The following is a 26,517-nucleotide window of genomic DNA, read 5'->3' as shown; positions in this document are numbered from 1 at the left end:
CTCTAAGATTTTTGAGTTCTTGTGGTAGCTTATTTAAAATGAATGCAGCAGAATACTGCACTCCTTTCTGCACAAGAGTCAAGGAAGTGCATTCCATATGCATATTTGATTTCTGCCTAGTATTAACTGAGTGAAAGCTGCTAGCTCTTGGGAATAAGCTAATATTGCTAACAACAAACGACATTAAAGAAAATATATACTGCGAGGGCAATGTCAGAATTCCTAGACTATTGAACAGTGGTCGACAAGATGATCTCGAACTTATCCCACATATAGCTCGAACAGCCCGTTTTTGAGCCAAAAATACACTTTTTGAATCAGAAGAATTACCCAAAAAATAATACCGTTCGACATAAGCGTATGAAAATATGCGAAGTAGACTACTTTTCGTGTTGAACTATCACTTATTTCGTATATTGTTTAATGCTAAATAAAGCAGCGTTTAGTTTCTAAACAAGATCCTGAACATGGGCTTTCCACAACAGCTTACTATCTATCCGAACGCCTAGGAACTTGAACTGTTCCGTCTCGCTTATAATATGCCCATTCTGTCTCATCAAAATATTGGTTCTTGTTGAATTGCGAGTTAGAAACTGTAAAAACTGAGTGTTACTGTGATTCAGCATCAAATTTTTTTCCACAAGTCAAGAACTTATTTTTAGGAACTACATCATTTGATACTGTTTGAATATTACACACAAGATCCATCACTACCAAGCTGATGTCATCAGCAAACAGAAATATTTTTGAATCACCTGTGATACTAGAAGGCATATCATTTATATAAATAAGAAACAGCAGTGGCTCCAGCACCGACCCTTGGGGAACGCTCAACTTAGCAGTGCCCCATTGGGACTGAACATAACTACCACTCTCAATATTGCGGAGAGTTACCTTCTGCTTTCTATTCTTAAAGTAAGAGGCGAACCAATTGTAAGCTACTCCCCTTACTCCATAATGGTCCAACTTCTGCAGTAATATTTTGTGGTCTGGATTGCAACAATTGTGCTGGGTCACGCCTAATTACATTCCTCACTTGGGTGTGGATGAGATAATCATCTGCATTGAACGTTTCCTGACATGGGTTCCTATTCAAAATGTTATGTACTCACTACCCTCTACATGTCCTAGAAGTTCGTAACGGGAATTTCCGACCACCCTGTATTGTATGTAATGTTGTTATTCCCTGCACATGGATTAGTCACTCTATGTACAAACAATTTCAGCTTGATCTGGCACCTTCATGCGCACACATGATTTATTCACTTAATGAATATACTGGGTGTTCCATTTATCTGACAACCACACGCAAGGCGTGATGGATTGCGAGCAGTTAGCGCTCCATTGCCCGGGGAATGAAATGCCGTGTCGCCCATCTACTACCGCAGATCTAAATTAAAAATATATAAAAATAAATTTTATATGCACACATGTCATGCTGATTGTAGTACTGCCTGCCATTGTTTTCCATTCACCTGTCGTGTCTACTCAAGAAATTATGCTTTGAGAAATCGAATTAATCGACTCATGTTCCTGTAACGTTTTCGGATTTCTTGTGTACATTTTCTTCTTCACTGCTCCATACAAAGTGAAATCTCGTGGGCCTAAATCAGGACTTGGAATGGGCCGGCTATTGTTCGTAACGAGTCCGTCACGGAATACATCGTGAACTGCGTGTAAAGAAACACTTTCCATATAAGCCCTTGGAAATTCTCATTTTCTACTAATAACCAGCTAAAGAAGGAGAAATATCAATTGGCCATAGTTGCAGAGCTCTAGCATTTGGTTTGTATTTTATTTTAAAGATTAATTTTTATGGGTAAATTTTCCATTCCTTTGAAATTTTGTGGTACTACAGAAAATGGGGAAAGAGATTAGTACTTTTTTAATTACAATGTCGACAGAAACTAGCAACAAACACATAGCATAAGAAGTGATACATCGTTGCTGAGACAGTACTCTGTTACCATGTGGCACGTCCTATTGGATGCTACGCGGGTACAGGGTAATGAGCGAAACTTGCACCATCTCGTCTGTATGGTAGTTTCTCGCTTTTGTCGAGTGTTAGTTGTATTACAGAAAAGCACTGTCCCCAGTCTGGAAGTATTTTACGAAGTGTGCTACCAGCGAACTGTAATGACCTACCTGCTTTAACAGATGAAAAATAGAAGGAGCCGCGCGGGGTAGCCGTGCCGCCTAGGGCGCCTTGCCACGGTTCGCGCGGCTTCCCCCGTCGGAGTTTCGAGTCCTCCCTCGGTCATCTACATCTACATACATACTCCGCAAGCCACCCGACGGTGTGTGGCGGAGGGTACCCTGAGTACCTCTATCGGTTCTCCCTTCTATTCCACTCTCGTATTGTTCGTGGAAAGAAGAATTGTCGGTATGCTTCTGTGTGGGCTCTAATCTCTCCGATTTTATCCTCATGGTCTCTTCGCGAGATATGTGTAGGAGGGAGCAATATACTGCTTGACTCTTCGGTGAAGGTATGTTCTCGAAACTTTAACAAAAGCCCGTACCGAGCTACGGAGCGTCTCTCCTACGGAGTCTTCCACTGGAGTTTATCTATCATCTCCGTAACCATTTCGCGATTACTAAATGATCCTGTAACGAAGCGCGCTGCTCTCCGTTGGATCTTCTCTATCTCTTCTATCAACCCTATCTGGTACGGATCCCACACTGCTCAGCAGTATTCAAGTAGAGGGCGAACAAGCGTACTGTAACCTACTTCCTTTGTTTTTGGATTGCATTTCCTTAGGATTCTTCGCAGCACATTATACTTGTCTACATTGAGATTCAATTGCCATTCCCTGCGCCATGCGTCAATTCGCTGCAGATCCTCCTGCATTTCAGTACAATTTTCCATTGTTACAACCTCTCGATATACCACAGCATCATCCGCAAAAAGCCTCAGTGAACTTCCGATGTCATCCACAAGGTCATTTAAGTATATTGTGAATAGCAACGGTCCTATGACACTCCCCTGCGGCACACCTGAAATCATTCTTACCTCGGAAGACTTCTCTCCATTGAGAATGACATGCTGCGTTCTGTTATCTAAGAACTCTTCAATCCAATCAGAAAATTGGTCTGATAGTCCATATGGTCTTTCTTTGATCATTAAACGACTGTGGGGAACTGTATCGAAGGCCTCGCGGAAGTCAAGAAACACGGCATCTACCTGTGAACCCGTGTCTATAGGTCCTCTGAGTCTCGTGGACGAATAGCGCGAGCTGGGTTTCACACGACCGTATTTTTCGAAACCCATGCTGATTGCTACAGAGTAGATTTCTAGTCTCCAGCAAAGTCATTATAATCGAACTTCCAAAATTCTACAACTGATCGACGTTAGCTATATAGGTCTATAGTTCTGCACATCTATTCGACGTCCCTTCTTGAAAACGGGGATGACCTGTGCCCTTTTCCAATCCTTTGGAACGCTACTCCCTTCTAGAGCCCTACGGTACACCGCTGCAAGAAGGGTGGTAAGTTCCTTCGCGTACTTTGTGTAAAATCGAACTGGTATCCCATCAGGTCCAGCGGCCTTTCCTCTTTTGAGCGATTTTAATTGTTTCTCTATCCCTCTGTCGTCTATTTCGATATCTACCATTTTGTCATATGTGCGACAATCTAGAGAAGGAACTACAGTGCAGTCTTCCTCTGTGAAACAGCTTTAGAAAAAGACATTTAGTATTTCGGCCTTTAGTCTGTCATCCTCTGTTTCAGTACCATTTTCGTCACAGAGTGTCTGGACATTTTGTTTTGATCCACCTACCCCTTTGACATAAGACCAAATTTTCTTTGGGTTTTCTGCCAAGTCAGTACATAGAACCTTACTTTCGAATTCATTGAACGCCTCTCGCATAGCCCTCCTTACACTACATTTCGCTTCGCGTAATTTTTGTTTGTCTCCAAGGCTTTGGCTATGTTTATGTTTACTGTGAAGTTCCCTTTGCTTCCGCAGCAGTTTTCTAACTCTGTTGTTGTACCACTGTGGCTCTTTTCCATCTCTTACGATCTTGCTTGGCACATACGCATCTAACGCATATTGTACGATGGTTTTGAACTTTGTCCACTGATCCTCAACACTATCTGTACTTGAGACAAAACTTTTGTGTTGAGCCATCAGGTACTCTGTAATATGCTTTTTGTCACTTTTGCTAAACAGAAAAATCTTCTTACCTTTTTTTAATATTTCTATTTACGGCTGAAATCATCGATGCAGTAACCGCTTTATGATCGCTGATTCCCTGTTCTGCGTTAACTGTTTAAAATAGTCTGTTTGTCACCAGAAGGTCTAATATATTATCGCCAAGAGTCGGTTCTCTGTTTAACTGCTCAAGGTAGTTTTTAGATAAAGCACTTAAAAAAATTTCGCTGGGTTCTCTGTCTCTGTCACCCGTTATGAAAGTTTGAGTCTCCCAGTGTATATCCGGCAAATTAAAATCTCCACCCAGAACTATAACATGGTGGGGAAATCTACTCGAAATATTTTCCAAATTATCCTTCAGGTGCTCAGCCACAACAGCTGAAGAGCCAGGGGGCCTATAGAGACATCCAATTACCATGTCTGTCCCTGCTTTAACCCTGACCTTCACCCAAATTATTTCACATTTCGGATCTCCGTCAATTTCCTTCTATACTATTGCACTGCTTATCGCTATAAACACGCCTCGCCCTTCACTGTCCAGCCTGTCTCTGCGGTATACATTCCAATCTGAGTTTAGGATTTCATTACTGTTTACGTCTGGTTTCGCCAACTTTCTGTCCCTAGTACTATATGGGCGTTGTGACCGTTTATTAATGATAGCAGTTCTGGGACCTGTGTATAGACGCTCCTGGAGTTTACTATTAGCACATTAATATTGTTATTCCCTGTTGCATTTTGCCTACTCCTATCTTGCCCCGTCTCAGAAGGCGTCTTGTCGGACCTAGGGAGGGAATTCTCTAACCTAAAAAAACCCACATGTGCACTCCACACGTACTCCGCTACCCTTGTAGCAGCTTCCGGCGTATAGTGCACGCCTGACCCATTCAAGGTAACCCTACATTGCTCCACCAGATAGCGGAGGTCGAGAAATTTGCACGCCAGATCTCCGCAGAATCGTCTGAGCTTCTGGCCTTCCACTCCAAACCAGAAGACCGCGAACGGTTCTGAGAACAATACTCTGATTCCACCCCGCGAGCCAGGCTTTCCGCCTTCACCAACTCCGCCAGCCGCCTGTACGAACTGAGGATGACCTCTGAACCCAGACGGCAGGAGTCATTGGTGCCGACATGAGCAACAATTTGCAGTCGGGTGCACCCAGTGCTCTCCATCGCCGCCGGTAGGGCCTCCTCCACATCTCGGATGAGACCCCCCGGCAAGCAGACAGAGTGAACACTGGCCTTCTTCCCCGACCTTTCCGCTATTTCCCTAAGGGGCTCCATCACCCGCCTAACGTTGGAACTCCCAATAACTAATAAACCCCTTCCCCCCGTGATCTTGCTCGGACCTTGCTGAAGGAGCGGCCACATGTCCACTCACAGGCGGAGAGGGAGTTATGTGTGTTGTCTTTAGCGTAAGTTAGTTTAAGTTAGAGCAAGTTGTGTGTAAGCCTAGGGACCGATGACTTCAGCAGTTTGCAACCGTAGAACCCAGTACGTTGTCCTCGATGGTGAGTGTTCATCGGAGGTGAGCGTATCATCTAGAGAGCCCCAGGGAAGTGTGGTAGGTTCGCTGTTGTTTTCTATCTACATAAATGATCTATTGGATAGGGTGGATAGCAACGTGAAGCTGTTTGCTGATGATGCTATGGTGTACGGGTAGGTGTCGTCGTTGAGTGACTGTAGGAGGATGCAACATGACTTGGACAGGATTTGTGATTGGTGTAAAGAATGGCAGCTAACTATAAATACAGGTAGATGTAAATTAATGCAGATGAATAGGGAACAGAATCCCGTAATGTTTGAATACTCCATTAGTAGTGTAGCGCTTGACACAGGCTTGTCGATTATATACTTGGGCGTAACATTGCAGACCGATATGAAGTGGGACAAGAATGTAATGGCAGTTGTGGGGAAGGTGGATTGTCGTCTTCGGTTCATTGGTAGAATTTTGGGAAGATGTTGTTCATCTGTAAAGGAGACCGCTTATAAGACGCTAATAGGACCTATTCTCGAGTACTGCTCGAGCGTTTGGGATCCCTATCAGGTCGTATTGAGGGAGGACATAGAAGCAATTCAGAGGCGGGCTGCTAGATTTGTTACTGGTAGGTTTGATCATCACGCGAATGTTACGGAAATGCTTCAGGAACTTGGGTGGGAGTCTGTAGAGGAAAGGAGGCGTTCTTTTCGAGAATCGCTACTGAGGAAATTTAGAGAACCAGCATTTGAGGCTGACTGTAGTACAATTTTACTACGGTTTTCGCGGAAAGACCACAAAGATAAGATAAGAGAGATTAGGGCTCGCACAGAGGCACATAGGCAGTCACTTTTCCCTCGTTCTGTTTTGGAGTGGAACAGAGAGAAAAGATGCTAGTTGTCGTACGAGGTACCCTCCGCCACGCACCGTATGGTGGATTGCGGAGTATGTGTGTAGATGTAGATGTAGACAGATCTTACAGACGGTCTTACTTAAAACTGTTTACGAGTTGTAATTTTGCCGAACAGAAGGATGTAATTCGTGTGACAGGCAATGTTGTCGGGAATCGTTGCCCGGAGACAATTCCGAGCCATATTGTCGAGAATATGCGATTTTGTGGCCCGTATTAATGAGCTATAATAAAAAAATATTGGGTGCGTGCGGCAGAAATGTGACGCTATCCGTTGCATGCTGAGGCGAAGCCATCAGGAGGTGTGCCGAGGCCCGGATGTCGCCTTGTGGTCCACAGCAGGGAGCGCTGCCGGGGTCGGGGGTTGGTCAGAGATTTGCATCGCCGCGGCTGCCGCCCCCGGACCGCCGCCCCCGGGGCGCCGCCCCCTGTCAGCAGTGCGACAGATGCGCCGCAGCCCCCTGGTGCGACGCGGCTGGGGGCGGTGGCTGCTCGCCTATCCACCCCCAGTCGGCCGACGCTCAGAGCCGCACATGTCGCGCCAAAGCGGGGATTCCCCGCCCGCTGCTCTCTCTCTCTCTCTCTCTCTCTCTCTCTCTCTCTCTCTCTCTCTCTCTCTGTCTCTCTCTCCCTCCCTAGCACCAGTCTGCAACCACTCAACTCCTCGAAAAACAAATGCACAGTACTGCGACTTCGATCGAGTATCGATGTGGAACACTGCGACAGTGAAGAGGGAAGTCAGTTTTACACGATCAGCTTCTTTGTCTCAGTTGACTACTCGAGGCATATTGTAATGTTATTTGTGCCTCACTGCTATTTTTTCTTTAGCTAATTTGTGCCTGATTTTATTCTGAGAAGCTCAGTAATTTATGTAAATACCGAAAATGTAAATCTCATTCAAAAAGTACTTGAAGTAAAGTGAAGCGCAGCTGGACAGCAAGAAATTCTTTCGCGCGCAATCCCCACAACGATAGTATGTTTGAGTATGGACTAAAAAAAAAGACAATTGATTTTATTAAAAAAAAAAGGAGTGTTAATCTGTATCTTGTGGAAAGAAGACGTGCTGCTAGACCGTCGTTCAGGACATATTGTTGTTACATTTAACGAAAATCAATATTTTAGTGATAAAACCGAGTGAAGTATGTGTAAGAGTTGCCAAACATTTATGTATACAAATTTTCTGGAAGTGAAGAATGGAAATATCTTGTTTTTGGAAAAGGAGGTGAACTTTATTGTTGTCGTCGTCTATTAATTGACAGAATTGTAAGTGTACAATGTTCACTAAAATACAGGAAAAGAAATGCATTCTCTATAGTTTTCATTCAATAAGTAACAACCTCTCATAATTTCTTAATTACAGTAATTGGCTTATGTTCTTGTACAATAGTATAGTGCTGAACTCCACTGACCGATTTTGATGTAGCAGGGCGTGTAGTTTGAAGGAAATCTGTGTGTCAAGCAATCTCCTTTTCTCATGAAAAGCAGATAGCTGTTTGATCTTACTTACTTACAACAGTGGTCCCTTAGGTATGAAAAGCTACGAAAACTTGGGCTCTAAGCTATCCGCAATACGGCCAAGTTGCTAACAGAGTCGTATTTTAAACCTTAAAGAACAATAACTTCCTCCAAATTGCAAAACGTCAACAACTGGTGCCTAAGCTGATCATTCAAGGAGGCAGCAACCAAAATTCAAGTACCAGTTACGACTCAAAGTAAAAATCTCAATCAAAAAACAATCTCTCTCTCTCTCTCTCTCTCCAAACAAATATATAAATATTCATAATATTATTTAAAAAAAGGTCATTTTCTAATATGAGGCTATTGCAGCGCTCCTGGCGTTGAAACATAAATGAATTCGTAAAAGAGAAACTGGGAACCGACGACTTCCAATTTTTTTTAAATTAAATTAAAAGTGCATGTCATTCAGCGTTAGTCCGTTGTGTGTTCTACATCGTTGCACAACATAAATTGCATTTCATAAATAATAAAAATTAATTGATCGGTTAACTTCTGCGCTTTTATGTCACAGTGATTCAAATACAGTTTACACGCACAAACGTACAAAAGTGTATATAATAATTATTATTTTCCACTCAATAGAACGTTCTTCACCATGATAAAAGGCAAGAGTTGGCTGTTGTTACTGATGAATGTGACAGTTGTTTATCAACAACAGAAACATGTTTCATGTGAGCTCGACGAAGTACTGAAACGATGTTGGGTATGTTTCTGTTTTGCTTTTTTTTTTAATTTTACGTTTCTGTGGAGGAACAGCATTTTAAAGCACTGTACGATAAATATCTGTTGCTTTCTTTATTTTTAATACAATACCCGTCCGTTCCACTTTACAAATCTACAATTTTCGGATAAAGCCTGAATGAAATTTCAGGATACATTGGTATATCCTCACTCATTTTGCAGATGGTTCAACGCTTCCGGTTTTCAGGTGCATCCAGCAAGATAGTGATCGCATATGTGAAGCAAGCGATCGTTATTTGATAACAGCCAATAAGTTAGGAAATCACCCAATGTATACTTAATTAGGGTACGACCTTAACTGACCAAAACTACGCGTGATATGTAAGTCTACGGTAGCCTACGATAGTTTTACAACTCCAGCCAGGAGTGGTCGTTTCCGTTTACACATCAGCGGGAGAGCTTTGCATGTAGTGACAGCTGTTTGCTGTGGAGTCTGGCACCTAACGCTGGACTGGCTTTTTTGCGAAAAAAAAAATGTATAGCAAGAAAGTGCAGGAGTAAGGAATGGTAATACTGTTCATTAATGACCAAAGCGAAATTCATAGTGGATGTTACTCTCTTCACAAACGAGACACAGGACAGGAATAAAGCGGCAGGGGCGCTGCAATTGACTCAAATGCCTCGAGTAGTCAATTGAGGCAAAGAAGTTGATCTCTTTTTCTCTTTATAGTTCTCAGAACTGAAAGAAAAAAAAGGGCCGTCCAATCATGTTAAAACATGTACCTATATTTGCTCTAGAATAAATATAACTGAAAACACACGAAACGATGGACCAATTTTTTTTTAGTCATCATCAGTTTACCCTCTACAGCTCCATCTAGTACCATGGAAGTTATTCCCTGATGTCTTAACAGATGTTCTAATCCCGTCCCCTTCTTCTTGTCAGTATCTTCCACATATTCCCTTCCTTGCCGATTCTGTGGAGAACGTACTCGTTCCTTACCTTATCACCCCATCTCATTTTCAATCTTCTTAACAACACACCTCAAATGCTTCGATTCTCTTCTGTTCTGGTATTCCAACACTGCACGTGTCACTACCATACGATGATGTGCTCCAACCGTGCATTCTCAGGAATTTCTTCTTCGCATTATTGCCTGTGTTTGGTATTAATAGGCCTCTCTTAGCCAGCATTACCATCTTTGCCAGTGGTAACCTGCTTTTGATGTCCACCTTTCTCCGTCCGTCTTGGTTTATTTTGCTGCCCGGGTAGCGGATTTCCTTAGGTCTAATTTCGTCAGCTTCGTGATCCCCAATTCTGATGATGAGTTCATTTGTCTTCTCGTTTTACTACTTCTCATTACCTTTGCCTTTCTTCGATTTACTCAGTCCATATTCTGTACTCCTTAGACTGTACTCAACTTTTGCAATTTCACAGATGTGTCGCAAGCAAAGTGCGACATACGAAAGAACCTCAAATCTGTGTTACATATAGGGTACAAGTGAAGTGTCTAGTGTTGACGCTTCTATCCAAGTTGCTAACCGTGAAGCTGCTATTCAGCTGGGGCGTAGCCAGTCGATCGCGGCGCTTATGTCCTCTCCACGTAGGGGCCGCTGCTGTAGCGTTGTCATCCTGGAGAGGGGTCGGTCAGCATGCAATTGGCTGACCTTTCTCACAGCCATCTTTTCTCTGTCGTTCCTGACTGGCGTGCCGGCGGTTGAGTTTATGCCGTAAAAAAGGAAACACCGTCGGACTGCTGTCTTTGCTTCACGATACTTGTGAATCGCTGTCGTACCAGGAACTTCAGCAGTCCGTAAACGTGGAAATCACTAGGGGGTGAGGTCTGGACTGTATGGTGAGTGGTCCAGAATCTCCCAGCGAAATGCCCGGAGTCTTTCATCAGTTTTGGTTGCCAGACGTGGTCTTCTATTTTCGTGGAGCAGAATCACGTTGTCCACATCGAGAATCCGTCAGCGTCACCGCCTGATGGCAGCCCCCAGTCGTGATGTGCACACGCCGACCTGCTTTCACCATTGCGTCCACGCTGGAAATGTTGTCAGTCAGCGACGAACGCGGCTTCCGCTACCGTCCGAGCGGTTGTTGGCGCTACAGTCTAGAACCGCGAGACCCCTACGGTCGCAGGTTCGAATCCTGCCTCGGGCATGGGTGTGTGATGTCCTTAGTCAGGTTTAAGTAGTTCTAAGTCCAGGGGGCTGATGACCTCAGAAGTTAAGTCCCATAGTGTTCACAGCCATTTGAACCATTTTTTTATGAATTTTGCACAGCATATAAACCATACTTATAGGTGTCTGAAACTCTAGAATCTATTCAATTTATGAAAAAATGAATGAGCTGTTACGTTTTAAACTTTATGTTTAGAAAAAAATCAAATGTTGTAGTTAATTATCTCAATGTTTACCACAGTTTTTAATGGATTTGGAAAATTCTAGAATCTCTCTTACTTGTGAAGAAAGATGTACCTATAGCAACAAATGCAGACAATCTAAAAAAAATATTTTCCTATGTTTTTGCACTTCTACTGCTATGAGTGTGAATCCTGAATCCTTCCTGGTCATGGGGACAAAGTTTTATGAATTTATTTGTAAAAGTGTTGAGTTGGCAGAAGAGCACACACCGTGTTACTACAGGAGACCGAAATGCACGAGTTTTAGCTCACGCAGGCTGGCGTGAGGAGGGAAGAACTATACTGACGTGAGGTCTGGAACATGAAAAGGAATGAAAATTCAGAAAGCGGACGTAATTAGTTGGATACTTAAATTTAATCCATTAATGATGAACGTCGCTCTTGACGGTACATGATTCACAATATTATCTGTTCAGAATTCATTCTAATTACTGAATACGGCGGCTTGCTAGGTAGTACTAAATGACGTAGCTGAAGACTATGCGAAACTGTCGTCTTGGCAAATGAGAGCGTAGAAGTCAGTGAACCATCGCTAGCAAAGTCGGCTAAACAACTGGGGCGAGTACTAGCAAGTTTCTCTAGACCTGCCGTGTGGCGGCGCTCTGTCTGCAATCACTGACAGTGGCGACACGCGGGTCCGACGTATACCAACGGACCGCGGCCGATTTAAAGGCTGCCACCTAGCAAGTGTGGTGTCTGGCGGTGACACCACAAAAACTATAGACAGTAAAAAATAAAATGTCCCGTGCTGCCTCTCCTGCTACAAAGCCCGTTTGACGTCCTACCCCTCTTAATTGGACTAACGCTGTGGACGTGTGGTTCACAGCTGACATCTTTATAACTGACGGCAGCGCCGTAATGCGGATGTACTGGCAGGTAAGGCCGCCACGGACGAAGAAAGGTCCATCGCTCTGAGTGAATATGCTAACTTCGCATTTACACCCATAATTTAGTCAAAAAAATAGGCTCAAAGACTACTCATATGTCGGATCTGTTAAAGATTACAGACGCGGACGTAGAACAGTTTAGGTAAGTCATTAAGAAGGCGGAAGGGGCGCAAGGGAGCACTCGGCTAGGCAGCTCGCGACCCCTGGCTGTGCTGCACGGCGTTTCTTTCGCCTCTCCATTTCCTGCGGCGTTTCGGCCGCTCTCTTCTCTTTCGTCGTCGGCAGGAGGTTCTTCGCCGGCGGAGGCAACCGAATTACCCCGGGGGAGCGCGCCGCTAACAGCGTTTCCACCCCCGCACCACCCCCACGCCGCCCACCCGCGGTACGGGAGGCGGAGGCGGCGGCGGCGGCGGCGCAGCGCGGAGGCGGCGTCGACGTCCAAGTCGTCGTCGCCGTCGCCAGCGCCGGCGCCGCCGTGGCCGTCTCGAGGCGGAGCGACGTCGCGACGGCCGGGCCTAATGCAATAAGGTTGCCGGCACGGCGGCACGGGCGAGACAGGCAGCGCACCACGTGGCGAGCGAGCGAGCGAGCGTGACCTACAGACACACAGCACACGTGGCCCGTACGTGGGCGTCCAGGGACGTGGACTGCGTGGCTCCCTCCCTGACGTGCACTCCTGGAAATGGAAAAAAGAACACATTGACACCGGTGTGTCAGACCCACCATACTTGCTCCGGACACTGCGAGAGGGCTGTACAAGCAATGATCACACGCACGGCACAGCGGACACACCAGGAAGCGCGGTGTTGGCCGTCGAATGGCGCTAGCTGCGCAGCATTTGTGCACCGCCGCCGTCAGTGTCAGCCAGTTTGCCGTGGCATACGGAGCTCCATCGCAGTCTTTACCACTGGTAGCATACCGCGACAGCGTGGACGTGAACCGTATGTGCAGTTGACGGACTTTGAGCGAGGGCGTATAGTGGGCATGCGGGAGGCCGGGTGGACGTACCGCAGAATTGCTCAACACGTGGGGCGTGAGGTCTCCACAGTACATCGATGTTGTCGCCAGTGGTCGGCGGAAGGTGCACGTGCCCGTCGACCTGGGACCGGCCCGCAGCGACGCACGGATGCACGCCGAAACCGTAGGATCCTACGCAGTGTCGTAGGGGACCACACCGCCACTTCCCAGCAAATTAGGGACACTGTTGCTCCTGGGGTATCGGCGAGGACCATTCGTAACCATGAAGCTGGGCTACGGTCCCGCACACCGTTAGGCCGTCTTCCGCTCACGCCCCAACATCGTGCAGCCCGCCTCCAGTGGTGTCGCGACAGGCGTGAATGGTGGGACGAATGGAGACGTGTCGTCTTCAGCGACGAGAGTCGCTTCTGCCTTGGTGCCAATGATGGTCGTATGCGTGTTTGGCGCCGTGCAGGTGAGCGCCACAATCAGGACTGCATACGACCGAGGCACACAGGGCCAACACCCGGCATCATGGTGTGGGGAGCGATCTCCTACACTGGCCGTACACCTCTGGTGATCGTCGAGGGGACACTGAATAGTGCACAGTACATCCAAATCGTCATCGAACCCATCGTTCTACCATTCCTAGACCGTCAAGGGAACTTGCTGTTCCAACAGGACAATGCACGTCCGCATGTATCCCGTGCCACCCAACGTGCTCTAGAAGATGTAAGCCAACTACTCTGGCCAGCAAGATCTCCGGATCTGTCCCCCATTGAGCATGTTTGGGACTGGATGAAGCGTCGTCTCACGCGGTCTGCATGTCCAGCACGAACGCTGGTCCAACTGAGGCGCCAGGTGGAAATGGCATGGCAAGCCGTTCCACAGGCCTACATCCAGCATCTCTACGATCGTCTCCATGGGAGAATAGCAGCCTGCATTGCTGCGAAAGGTGGATATACACTGTACTAGTGCCGACATTGTGCATGCTCTGTTGCCTGTGTCAATGTGCCTGTGGTTCTGTCAGTGTGATCATGTGATGTATCTGACCCCAGGAATGTCTCAATAAAGTTTCCCCTTCCTGGGACAATGAATTCACGGTGTTCTTATTTCAATTTCCAGGAGTGTAAGCCAGCGCTGGAAAATGAAACACATCGATTCCACGCGCAGTACGGTACACTTCTTAAGCCGGAGCGACAGTGTGACGGTAGAATGAGCTACCAACGCCCCTTCTGTATTAGACTGTGACTACGGCCCACCACTGGTAGCCACATGTATTTTACCCAATATTACCCAATACTATCACTTCTCCAGCACGAACGCCAGAAAATTCCCCCTTTATAAGTGGACGCGCCACTCGTCTCTGACAGTGTTGTAGCAGTAGTGGACACCAAAAGATCCTGAGGAAGATCCCAGCAGAGGGGTCGAAACGTCGAACATTTTAGAAGAAACATGACGCGGCCTAATAACCCAGAAGATTTTAACTTCACGGTAGAAAAAACTTGAGAATTTCTCATACGGAATTCGAATGTATACACATTAAAGAATTGCTCCCCAAAATATTATGCCCGAACTCCAAAAAGTAACGATTCTGAGCCGTGTTGGGCTCATGTTTATGCGTTGGTTTAAACCTTGGTTCCTATTGTGTGTTTGGTTTGCCTCAGTTATCGCGATTATGCTGTTCGCTCTCTCCGTGAGAGGCAGAAGCGGTGTGTATCGATATTCGCACCTTGAACTATCTTTGTTCTGGTGGTTAGACACTCCTGCCATTAAAATTGCTACACCAAGAAGATGACGTGCTACAGAGCGAAATTTATCCGACAGGAAGAAGATGCTGTGATATGCAAATGATTAGCTTTTCAGAGCATTCACACAAGGTTGGCGCCGGTGGCGACACCTACAACGTGCTGACATGAGGAAAGTTTCCAACCCATTTCTCATACACAAACAGCAGTTGACCGGTGTTGCCTGGTGAAACGTTGTTGTGATGCCTCGTGTAAGGAGGTGAAATGCATACCATGACGTTTCCGACTTTGATAAAGGTCGGATTGTAGCCTATCACGATTGCAGTTTATCGTATCGCGACATTGCTGCTCCCGTTGGTCGAGATCCAATGACTGTTAGCAGAATATGGAATCGGTTGGTTCAGGATCGTAACACGGAACGCCGTGCTGGATCCCAACGGCCTCGTGTCACTAGCAGTCTATATGACAGGCATCTTATCCGCATGGCTGTAACGGATCGTGCAGCCGCGTCTCGATCTCTGAGTCAACAGATGGGGACGTTTTCAAGACAACAACAATCTGCGCGAACAATTCGACGACGTTTGCGGTAGCATGGACTATCAGCTCGCATACATGGCTGCCGTTACGCTTGACGCTGCATCACAGACAGGAGCGCCTGCGACGGTGTACTCAACGACGAACTTGGGTGCACGAATAGGAAAACGTCATTTTTCGGATGAATCCGGTTTCTGTTTACAGCATCATGATGGTCGCATCCGTGTTTGGCGCCATCGCGGTGAACGCACATTGGAAGCGTGTGTTCGTCATCGCCATACTGGCGTATCACCCGGCGTGATGGTATGGGGTGCCACTGGTTACACGTCTCCGTCACCTCTTGTTCGCATTGACGGCACTGTGAACAGTGGACGTTACATTTCAGATGTGTTACGACCCGTGGCTCTACCCTTCATTCGATCCCTGCGAAACCCTCCATTTCAGCAGGATAATACACGACCGCAAGTTGCAGGTCTTGTACGAGCCTTTTTGGATACAGAAACTGTTCGATTGCTGCCCTGGCCAGCACATTCTCCAGATCTCTCACCAACTGAAAACGTATGGTCAATGGTGGCCGAGCAAATGCCTCTTCACAATACGCCAGTCACTACTCTTGATGAACTGTGGTATCGTGTCGAAGCTGCATGGGCAACTGTAACTGCACACGCCATCCAAGCTCTGTTTGACTCAATGCCCAGGCGTATCAAGGCCGTTATTACGGCCAGAGGTGGTTGTTCTGGGCACTGATTTCTCAGGATGAATGCACCCAAATTGTGTGAAAATGTTATCACATGTTAGTTCTACTATAATATATATGTCCAATGAATACCCGGTTATCATCTGCATTTCTTCTTGGTGTAGCAATTTTAATGGCCAGCAGTGTAGTTTCTGGCTGTGCTGTGTGCGAGCAGTCGGTCGGTTTTCGTGGAGCAGCGAGGAAATCTCCACCGGGCCCTCTAGCGGTCTCTACGCAGTGTCGGAATGTGTGGGGCTGTTCCCATTGCTACGTGGTCCGTGGCTCACCGATCCTGTACACGAAAGTTGAGTTTGGATTTAATTTACCAGCAACTCAAGACTGTTAACATTGTGCCATTTGGTTAGTGTATTCGGTTACTTGCTCTTGAAGGGCACTAGTGGAATCTTCTGCCTTGTGGCCTTTAACGTTCTGGCTACCAGACCTGGCCGCTGACGTAAATTCAGGCAGTGACCTTTCCTCACCGTGTTGTCGCTGTCTAGCACGGTGCGTAGTTTGACAGCTTAATCTATGTTTGCTTGTGGGCGTCCAAGACTTTTACGTTTGTATTGAACTACCGGTTGTGTGCTGGTCGAGTGGAGCGCAAGTTACCTTGTCGGTGGGTCCATTCACTGTATGTTGGTTGGGTTGTCGTCCGATCCAGTGTAGTTGGCCCGACTGCCTGTGTCGCCTAATTTAACGTTAATATTTCAAGTGCTGGCCGGCCCCCGAAAGTTCTGAGCGCCGTTAACTGCACTGCCTTTTGTGTGTTTGTACGACAGTTTTCAATTACAGTTGAATTGTTTCCAGTGGTGGTTTAAGTTATGGGCCTTCAGCCAGTGTAAAATTAAAGTTCCTTGCTTGTCAAGTGTTAGATTGTTTGGGCCTTCACCTTTGTTGTTTAAATTTATTTTACCTTCTGTTTTAAGTCATGGGGTCTTCAGTCGTTTTCAGATTAAGGATCTTTGTCTTTCGAGCATCAGAATGTTTGGGGCCTTCAGCCTAATTGAAGATAAGGCCTCCTGCCTTGTGTTTTTTTATTTAATTTTACCTTGAGTCTGAAACCATCGGCCTTCAGCCGTTTTTAAATTAAGGTTGTTGCTTTCCAAGTGTTAGATTTTTGGGCCTTCAGCCTTATTTAACGTGAGACCTTCTGCCATTTAAATAATCTTTTTGGCGTCTGAATTTTGAGTTAAAGGCTTTTAGCCTTCTTTTTTTTTTAAATTAAAGTGGTTGTGCCCTTAAGGCATAAGATAGTGTACCGTATTCAGCCGATACCTAAGTTAAAGAATTTTTACTGTGATGTTTGGCCAAATAATTAAAGTTATATGTGTTCGAGTGTAGCTGACAGCCGCTCATTTTGGCCCCTTTCCACAATTCCAACTAACTGTCCTGTCCTGCGGGTTTAGCGTGGCGTCTCAGATTCTGTGGGCGTTTCAAGCCGAGCGTGCACGGCACTCCTCGACGTTAGAGAACTGGTGCCGCGCTAACGCTCAATATTTCTGCCGATGTGAGTAGACCTGATTCTCTGGAACATTGGTTTGGGCGGTTTTACTAAAAATGAGCCTCCCCCCCCCCTCCGTGAACCATGGACCTTGTCGTTGGTGGGGAGGCTTGCGTGCCTCAGCGATACAGATAGCCGTACAGTAGGTGCCACCACAACGGAGGGGTATCTGTTGAGAGGCCAGACAAACGTGTGGTTCCTGAAGAGGGGCAGCAGCCTTTTCAGTAGTTGCAGGGGCAACAGTCTGGATGATTGACTGATCTGGCCTTGCAACATTAACCAAAACGGCCTTGCTGTGCTGGTACTGCGAACGGCTGAAAGCAAGGGGAAACTACAGCCGTAATTTTTCCCGAGGACATGCAGCTTTACTGTATGATTAAATGATGATGGCGTCCTCTTGGGTAAAATATTCCGGAGCTAAAATAGTCCCCCATTCGGATCTCCGGGCGGGGACTACTCAAGAGGATGTCGTTATCAGGAGAAAGATACCTGGCGTTCTACGAATCGGAGCGTGGTATGTCAGATCCCTTAATCGGGCAGGTAGGTTAGAAAATTTAAAAAGGGAAATGGATAGGTTGAAGTTGGATATAGTGGGAATTAGTGAAGTTCGGTGGCAGGAGGAAGACTTTTGGTCAGGTGACTACAGTGTTATAAACACAAAATCAAATAGGGGTAATGCAGGAGTAGGTTTAATAATGAATAGGAAAATAGGAATGCGGGTAAGCTACTACAAACAGCATAGTGAACGGATTACTGTGGCCAAGATACGAAGCCCACACCTACTACAGTAGTACAAGTTTATATGCCAGCTAGCTCTGCAGATGACGAAGAAACTGAATAAATGTATGATCAAATAAAAGAAATTATTCAGATAGTGAAGGGTGACAAAAATTTAATAGTTATGGGTGACTGGAATTCGGTAGTAGGAAAAGGGAGAGAAGGAAACGTAGTAGGTGAATACGGATTGGGGCAAAGAAATGAAAGAGGAAGCCGCCTGGTAGAATTTTGCACAGAGCACAACTTAATCATAGCTAACACTTGGTTTAAGAATCATAAAAGAAGGCTGTATACATGGAAGAAGCCTGGAGATACTGGCAGGTTTCAGATAGATTATATAATGGTAAGACAGAGATTTAGGAAACAGGTTTTATATTGTAAGACATTTCCAGGGGCAGATGTGGACTCTGACCACAATCTATTGGTTATGAACTGTAGATTAAAACTAAAGAAACTACAAAAATCTGGGAATTTAAGGAGATGGGATCTGGATAAACTGAAAGAATCAGAGGCTGTACAGAGTTTCACGGAGAGCATAAGGGAGCAATTGACAGGAATGGGGGAAAGAAATACGGTGGAAGAAGAATGGGTAGCTTTGAGGGATGAAGTAGTGAAGGCAGCAGAGGATAAAGTAGGTACAAAGATGAGGGCTGCTAGAAATCCTTGGGTAACAGAAGAAATATTGAATTTAATTGACGTAAGGAGAAAATATAAAAATGCAGTAAATGAAGCAGGCAAAAAGGAATACAGATGTCTCAAAAATGAGATCGACAGAAAGTGCAAAATGGCTAAGCAGGGATGGCTAGAGGACAAATGTAAGGATGTAGAGGCTTACCTCACTAGGGGTAAGGTAGATACTGCCTACAGGAAAATTAAAGAGACCTTTGGAGATAAGAGAACCACTTGTATGAACATCAAGAGCTCAGATGGAAACCCAGTTCTAAGCAAAGAAGGGAAAGCAGAAAGGTGGAAGGAGTATATAGGGTCTATACAAGGGCGATGTATTTGAGGACAATATAATGTAAATGGAAGAGGATGTAGATGAAGACGAAATGGGAGATACGATACTGCGAGAGGAGTTTGACAGAGCACTGAAAGACCTGAGTCGAAACAAGGCCCCCGGAGTAGGCAACATTCCATTGGAACTACTGACGGCCTTGGGAGAGTCAGTCCTGACAAAACTGTACCATCTGGTGAGCAGGATGTATGAGACAGGCGAAATACCCTTAGACTTCAAGAAGAATATAATAATTCCAATCCCAAAGAAAGCAGGTGTTGACAGATGTGAAAATTACCGAACTATCAGTTTAATAAGTCACAGCTGCAAAATACTAACGCGAATTCTTTACCGACGAATGGAAAAACAAGTAGAAGCGGACCTCGGGGGAGATCAGATTGGAGCCCGTAGAAATGTTGGAACACGTGAGGCAATACAAACCTTACGTCTTAACTTAGAAGAAAGATTAAGAAAAATGGCAAACCTACGTTTCTAGCATTTGTAGACTTAGAGAAAGCTTTTGACAATGTTGACTGGAATACTCTGTTTCAAATTCTGAATGTAGCAGTGGTAAAATACAGGGAGCGAAAGGCTATTTACAATTTGTACAGAAACTAGATGCAGTTATTAGAGTCGAGGGGCATGAAAGGGAAGCAGTGGTTGGGAAGGGAGTGAGACAGGGTTGTAGTCTCTCCCCGATGTTATTCAATCTGTATATTGAGGAAGCAGTGAAGGAAACAAAAGAAAAATTCGGAGTAGGTATTAAAATCCATGGAGAAGTAATAAAAACTTTGAGGTTCGCCAATGACATCGTAATTCTGTCAGTGACAGCAAAGGACTTGGAAGAGCAGTTGAACGGAATGGATAGTGTCTTGAAAGGAGGACATAAGATGAACATCAACAAAAGCAAAACGAGGACAATGGGATGTTGTCGAATTAAGTCGGGTGATGCTGAGGGAATTAGATTAGGAAATGAGACACTTAAAGTAGTAAAGGAGTGTTGCTATTTGGGGAGCAAAATAACTGATGATGGTCGAAGTAGAGAGGATATAAAACGTAGACTGGCAATGCAAAGGAAAGCGTTTCTGAACAAGAGAAATTTGTTAACATCGAGTATAGATTTAAGGGTCAGGAAGTCATTTCTAAAAGTATTTGTGTGGATTGTAGCCATGTATGGAAGTGAAACATGGACGATAAATAGTTTGTGCAAGAAGAGAATAGAAGCTTTCGAAATGTGGTGCTACAGAAGAATGCTGAAGATTAGATGGGTAGATCACATAACTAATGAGGAAGTATTGAATAGGATTGGGGAGAAGAAATGTTTGTGGCACAACTTGACTAGAAGAAGGGATCGGTTGGTAGGACATGTTCTGAGGCATCAAGGGGTCACCAATTTAGTATTGGAGGGCAGCGTGGAGGGTAAAAATCGTAGAGGGAGACCAAGAGATGACTACACTAAGCAGATTCTGAAGGATGTAGGTTGCAGTAGGTACTGGGAGATGAAGCAGCTTGCACAAGATAGAGTAGCATGGAGAGCTGCATCAAACCAGTCTCAGGACTAACAACAACAACAACAACTAAAAATCAGAACGAAAGCTTCAATTTTCTCGTCTGCAGATACGCCGGTTCGAAATTGACAACATTGCTTCAAATTTGGTCGCATGTCTATTCCGTGTAGGCGATACTGCAATTAATGCACGTGGCAAATGCCCTTCAAATCGAAATCGTCGATGAAATGCACAGATTCTGAAAGACAGAGACACAAACGGCGATGCGCTCGGAGACCGAAAAGGGCTTTGAGGACGCCAATGAGGGCTTAGTCAAAGTAGCTGAAAGCGGCCATCCACCAGCCGGGGCGATATTTATTATTGATATCACGTATGTTTCCAGTATGTCCCTTTTTTATATGGTAAATACTTCTCAAACTTTAAACGTGTTTTCTCAAAACCATGTTATGTTGGTATGGGTGTCGTCGCTCACGTTACAATTTTCATCCCACTTTAATTATTTTTGGTCTCCTTTGAAGCAAATTGAATTCTCTTCACCGCAGCAGATTTTTTTAAATGTTGACATTTAGTATTTTTTTTTCCAAAAAGGAGGTGTCCAGAAACGGGCATTTTTTTCAAATATCCACCGAGTGATCAAAAAGTCAGTATAAATTTGAAAACTTAATAAACCACGGAATAATGTAGATAGAGAGGTAAAAATTGACACCATGCTTGGTATGACATGGGGTTTTATTAGAACAAAAAAAAAAAAAAACGTTCACAAAACTTCCGACAGATGGCGCTGGACGGCAAAACGTCAGTAACTGCTACCGTGACGGGTGAGAGGTACGCCGATATGTTACAGAATCGCATCATCCATCATCCCCAGCCTGGCTGGAACGTACTATGTTTATGCAGGATGGCGCTCCACACCATATTGCTACATGCGTGAAAGATCTCTTGCGCGCGTCGTTTGGTGATGATCGTGTGCTCAGCCGCCACATTCGTCATGCTTGACCTCCCAGGTCCCCAGACCTAAGTCCGTGCTGTTATTGGCTTTGGGATTACCTGAAGTCGCAAGTGTATTGTGATCGACCGACATCCCTAGGTATGCTGGAAGACAACATCCGACGCCAATGGCTCACCATAACTCCGGACATGCTTTACAGTGCTGTTCACATTATTCCTCGACTACAGCTATTGTTGAGGAATGATGGTGGACATGTTGAGCATTTCCTGTAAAGAACATAATCTTTGCTTTGTCTTACTTTGTTATGCTAATTATTGCTATTCTGATTAGATGAGACACCATCTGTCGGACTTGTTTTGAAACTTTTGTAATTTTTTGGTTCTAGTAAAACCCTATGTCATTCCAAGCATTTGTGTAATTTTGTACATCTCTACCTACATTATTCTGTGATTTATTCGTTTTTCAAAGTTATACTGACTTTTTGATCACCCGGTATATTTCTCCAAAAACGTTTTCCTTCTTTTCTGATCCCTACGATATCATATGTGTAAGTATCACGGTAATATGTTAATTTCATGCTTCAGGTAACGACAACCGGAGTTACAAGTACAACCGTTCACCTACCACCTTTCAGAGCTGCCTCGAGACGATCCCAACAACACAGAGAATATTTCAATATTTTTCAATAAAAAATATACCAATAGAAACTTCAATGTATGCTTTATTCAGTGCAGCAATCCCCATTTGTCTACTACATTCCAGTATGGAGAAAAAAATTCTAAATTTGAGCAACATTTTCGTATGTACCATGTCATTCTCCCTAAACTGGACACGGACCTTAGCTCACGCAGTTGAATTACGTGACTCTGAGACAGACCCCTAAATGCATACGTGGGGAAGAACGTCCTCCAGAACACAATGTTCGAGCAATAGTCATACACTACACTTAGACTGCACAGAAACAGGCCTACATACACAGACATCGATAAGAGACGAAGAGCAATGGGCATAACTAAAAGCACTGACAACCAGTACATCAAGAACAACATATGAAGATTACCTGAGGGCAGGACATAAGAGACATGCCTGTATCCAGCGTATCAATAATCCTTCAGAGTGTGGGCAACGAGCCGGCCGCGGTGGTCTCGCGGTTCTAGGCGCGCAGTCCGGGACCATGCGACCGCTACGGCCGCAGGTTCGAATCCTGCCTCGGGCATGGATGTGTGTGATGTCCTTAGGTTAGTTAGGTTTAAGTAGTTCTGAAGTTCTAGGGGACTGATGACCACAGCAGTTGAGTCCCATAGTGCTCAGAGCCATTTGGACCATTTTTTGTGGGCAACGAAACCCACTGTCAGCGAAAACAGTGACACAGTTGAGGAACAGGAGGAGGAAGAAGACGAGATATAGCAGTAAGTAAGACATACAGAATTATGAATCGAACATAACATGCCAAAATACTCTAACAAATTGTACTTGTCAGTAAAATAATAGTAGACCGTTCGCCGGGTGGAAGTCTTTCCAGTTGACGCCATTTCGGAGACTTGCGTGTCGGTGGGGATGAAATGATGATGATTAGGACAACACAACATCCAGTCCCTGAGAGGATAAACTCTCCGGCCCAGCCGGGAATCGAGCCTGGCCCTGAGGATTGACATTCTGTCCCGCTGACCATTCAGACACGGAGGGCGGACAGAAAAATAATAGTTAAGGACAGCGAATACTAGAGTAAATGTAGTGTAAGGTAATGGCGATCGAGCCGATAAAGCAATCAATGTCGTACACGGATTAATAGTTAATGTTAATGCATAGCGTTACCAATAGTATTTCTCACTACTAACTAAACCTTTTTTGTAACTGACAATCAGCAGCTTGAAGAAACCATTCCGGGATATTCACCGCCAGTCACAATCGTGATGGCACTAACAAATCTCTCCTGTGTCCTATCATCTTTTTACATTCTTCTTAAAGGAACAAAATTTGTTTTTATTTCAACCTCACACAATTGTTATTTTTTAAAAAAAGTATTACTCTTCGTCAAACGTTGCAAATAAAGACAACATAAAAAACTAAAAAGAACGACAAACGAAAAGTGTAAGACTTACGACCTGATTTTTAAAGTATCAGGTAATAGGTCTTTACATTTTCAATAAATAAATAAGAAACTTGCAGTGCACACGCCGCAGTCCCCTTTGGCCCTGCTCACCTACACAGGTCTGCAGACTTTGTAGCCGCCGTTATTTAAGGCAAAACATTCTACGTCATTTCGCTACATCACGTTCCTCTTTAATTTCCTCTAACCCAATCGGCTTTTCTATCCTTCTGCTCTGATCTTCTTCAGGATTTTGTGGCGTCCCTAGTTAGCTGAACACCGCCAAGAAACAGTGTCGTTTCTACGCAGTTGTCGTGCCAGACAGAAGGAGATGACGAAACGAAATGACCTGGAGAAACGCGGGATACACGCTGCTCTGTCTTACAAGACGTTTATTCAGTACCGGTTTCGATTACGGGCCATCTTCACAGTGGAAAAAATATCCACGAGAGTTATTCGGAAAGGAAGGAGCGACCGGTGGCGAAATGGAAAATACAGTGAAAATCCGATGAAGCTTTGCACGGATGCGATGGGCACTGTGTCTAGTACGGCCGTCGATCGCATCATGTCGCTCTTTTCAGTTCTGAGCTCACCGTTAAAACATGAAGATGGCTAGAAACTAGCGTCTCCCGCCAAGTATAAGGGCCTGGTGAAGGATTTCGCCTGAAGCTATGCAATCCACATAACATAACTGTCATGCGGTTCGTTCCACACGACAAATCTCGGCCACTCTTTGCAGGGGAAATGAAGATGCTCCTACCACGTTTTCGATGGGAAGAGTTTGATCACCCACAATACAGCCCGTATTTGGCTACCCCTGAGGATCATCTCTGTTCAAATGAACCTCTGGCTGTGAAGACAATATTTTCACGCAGACAACGCGGTGCAGTGCAAAGAAGCAAATTGTCGGAAAACACTGGCGGCTGCCTTGTATAACGAGGGAATTGAAAAGTTGGTACAAGGCTACGACAAATGTCTAAGTCTGAGTAGCGATGTGTAGAGAAGTACCTGGAAGGTGTAGCTAACTGTATCGATTTTCACTGCAGTTTCCATTTCGCGACCTGCCGTTCCTTGCTTTCCGAATAGCCCTCGTAACAACTTGACGTGGCAAACATGCATACAGGAATTTATACGTCATTGCTGATTTAAAAATGAAAAAAAAAACATTTCATACTTAACGCCGTGATATAGGCTTAATCAATCAGAAAACAACGTTCAGAACAGGAAAACGTTTAAAGTCAATAAGTTCACAGCAAGTTCCTGAACAGTGATGCTGTGCACATACTACTTTTAAAGGTTTTCTTGTTTTCAACGTTGTTTTCTTCTTGGTTAAGCCTGTATTATGACGTTAAATATAAATCATCTTACGTTTCCAAATCAACACATGCGTAGACGTACTGGTTATATAGCATATATGCCAGGTCAAGTTGTTACAGTAGACATTTTTCCACTGTGAAGATGGTCCGTGATCAAAACCGGTGGCGAATGAATGTGTTATCAGAGAGCACAGTATGCCTCATGCATTTCTCCACGTATATCGATGCTCTTGGCAGTTGCCAGCAAAATATTTTGAAACTACATGAAACAGTCTCTCTCTCTCTCTCTCTCTCTGTGTGTGTGTGTGTGTGTGTGTGTGTGGTTGGAGTTTATGAGCGCTCAACGGCAAGCGTATCAGCGTCCTCACAAATATCACAAGAAAAAGAATTAAAATCGCTAAAACTTATCACACAGCGAGGCGTAACCATACAAGATGATGCTCACTCACTTCCACTACACTCGGTTTGACCCACATAACCACACTGTCGCATATGCTTTCAGACCACGAAGAAAGAGTGAAAGGTGCTGCAACAGGGATTTAAACATTAATAGAACGACAGAAGAGCTAAAATTGTGGCAGAGAACATGAGGGAGGCAAAAAACCTGTTAACTGATTGAGAACATCTCCCTAAAATTATAGGAAACAGATATATCACAAAACCGTAAAACGTTCACCACATTCGTTTGAACGTCACTCAAAACAGAGGGCAGATCTGTCGGTACATTTGCCGCTGCCCTCTGGTCTGATTAATAAAATGCAGCGTAGCAAAATGTGACTCACAGTGATATTTAATCGACGTGACTGTGTCAAGCGCTACACTCCTAATGGAGTATTCAAACATTACGGGATTCTTTTCCCTATTCATCTGCATTAATTTACATTTATCTATATTTAGAGTTAGCTGCCATTCTTTACACCTGTCACAAATCCTCTCCAAGTCATCTTGTATCCTCCTACAGTCACTCAACGACGACACCTTCCCGTGCTGCAACACGACGTCTATTCCTCGTACAGCCTCGTACGGCCGCACACTGCTAGTCACCCTATCCAAAAGTTCATTTATGTAGATAGAAAACAACAGCGGACCTACCACACTTTTCTGTGGGGCACTCCAAATGATAACCTCACCTCCGATGAACACTCACCATCGAGGACAACGTACTAGGTTCTGGCGGAGCTCCCTGACAAAACATAGATCACACTTCCGTTACCTGAGCTGCAACTGCCTCGTGTGTGCCCAAGAGTGGTTGCTCGTCTTTTGGGACATCGAAACTCCCAGCAACGAATGCTGTGCGAGGAGGTGCACATTTCAGCTGAGTGGAGCCCACAGAGTGAGTCCCTGATGGTATCAGGGCGTC

This window comes from Schistocerca gregaria, chromosome 9 (genome assembly GCF_023897955.1).
Source record: "Schistocerca gregaria isolate iqSchGreg1 chromosome 9, iqSchGreg1.2, whole genome shotgun sequence".
NCBI lineage: Eukaryota > Metazoa > Arthropoda > Insecta > Orthoptera > Acrididae > Schistocerca > Schistocerca gregaria.
The sequence above is the reverse complement of the archived record's forward strand: the minus strand, read 5'-3'. Positions refer to the sequence as shown.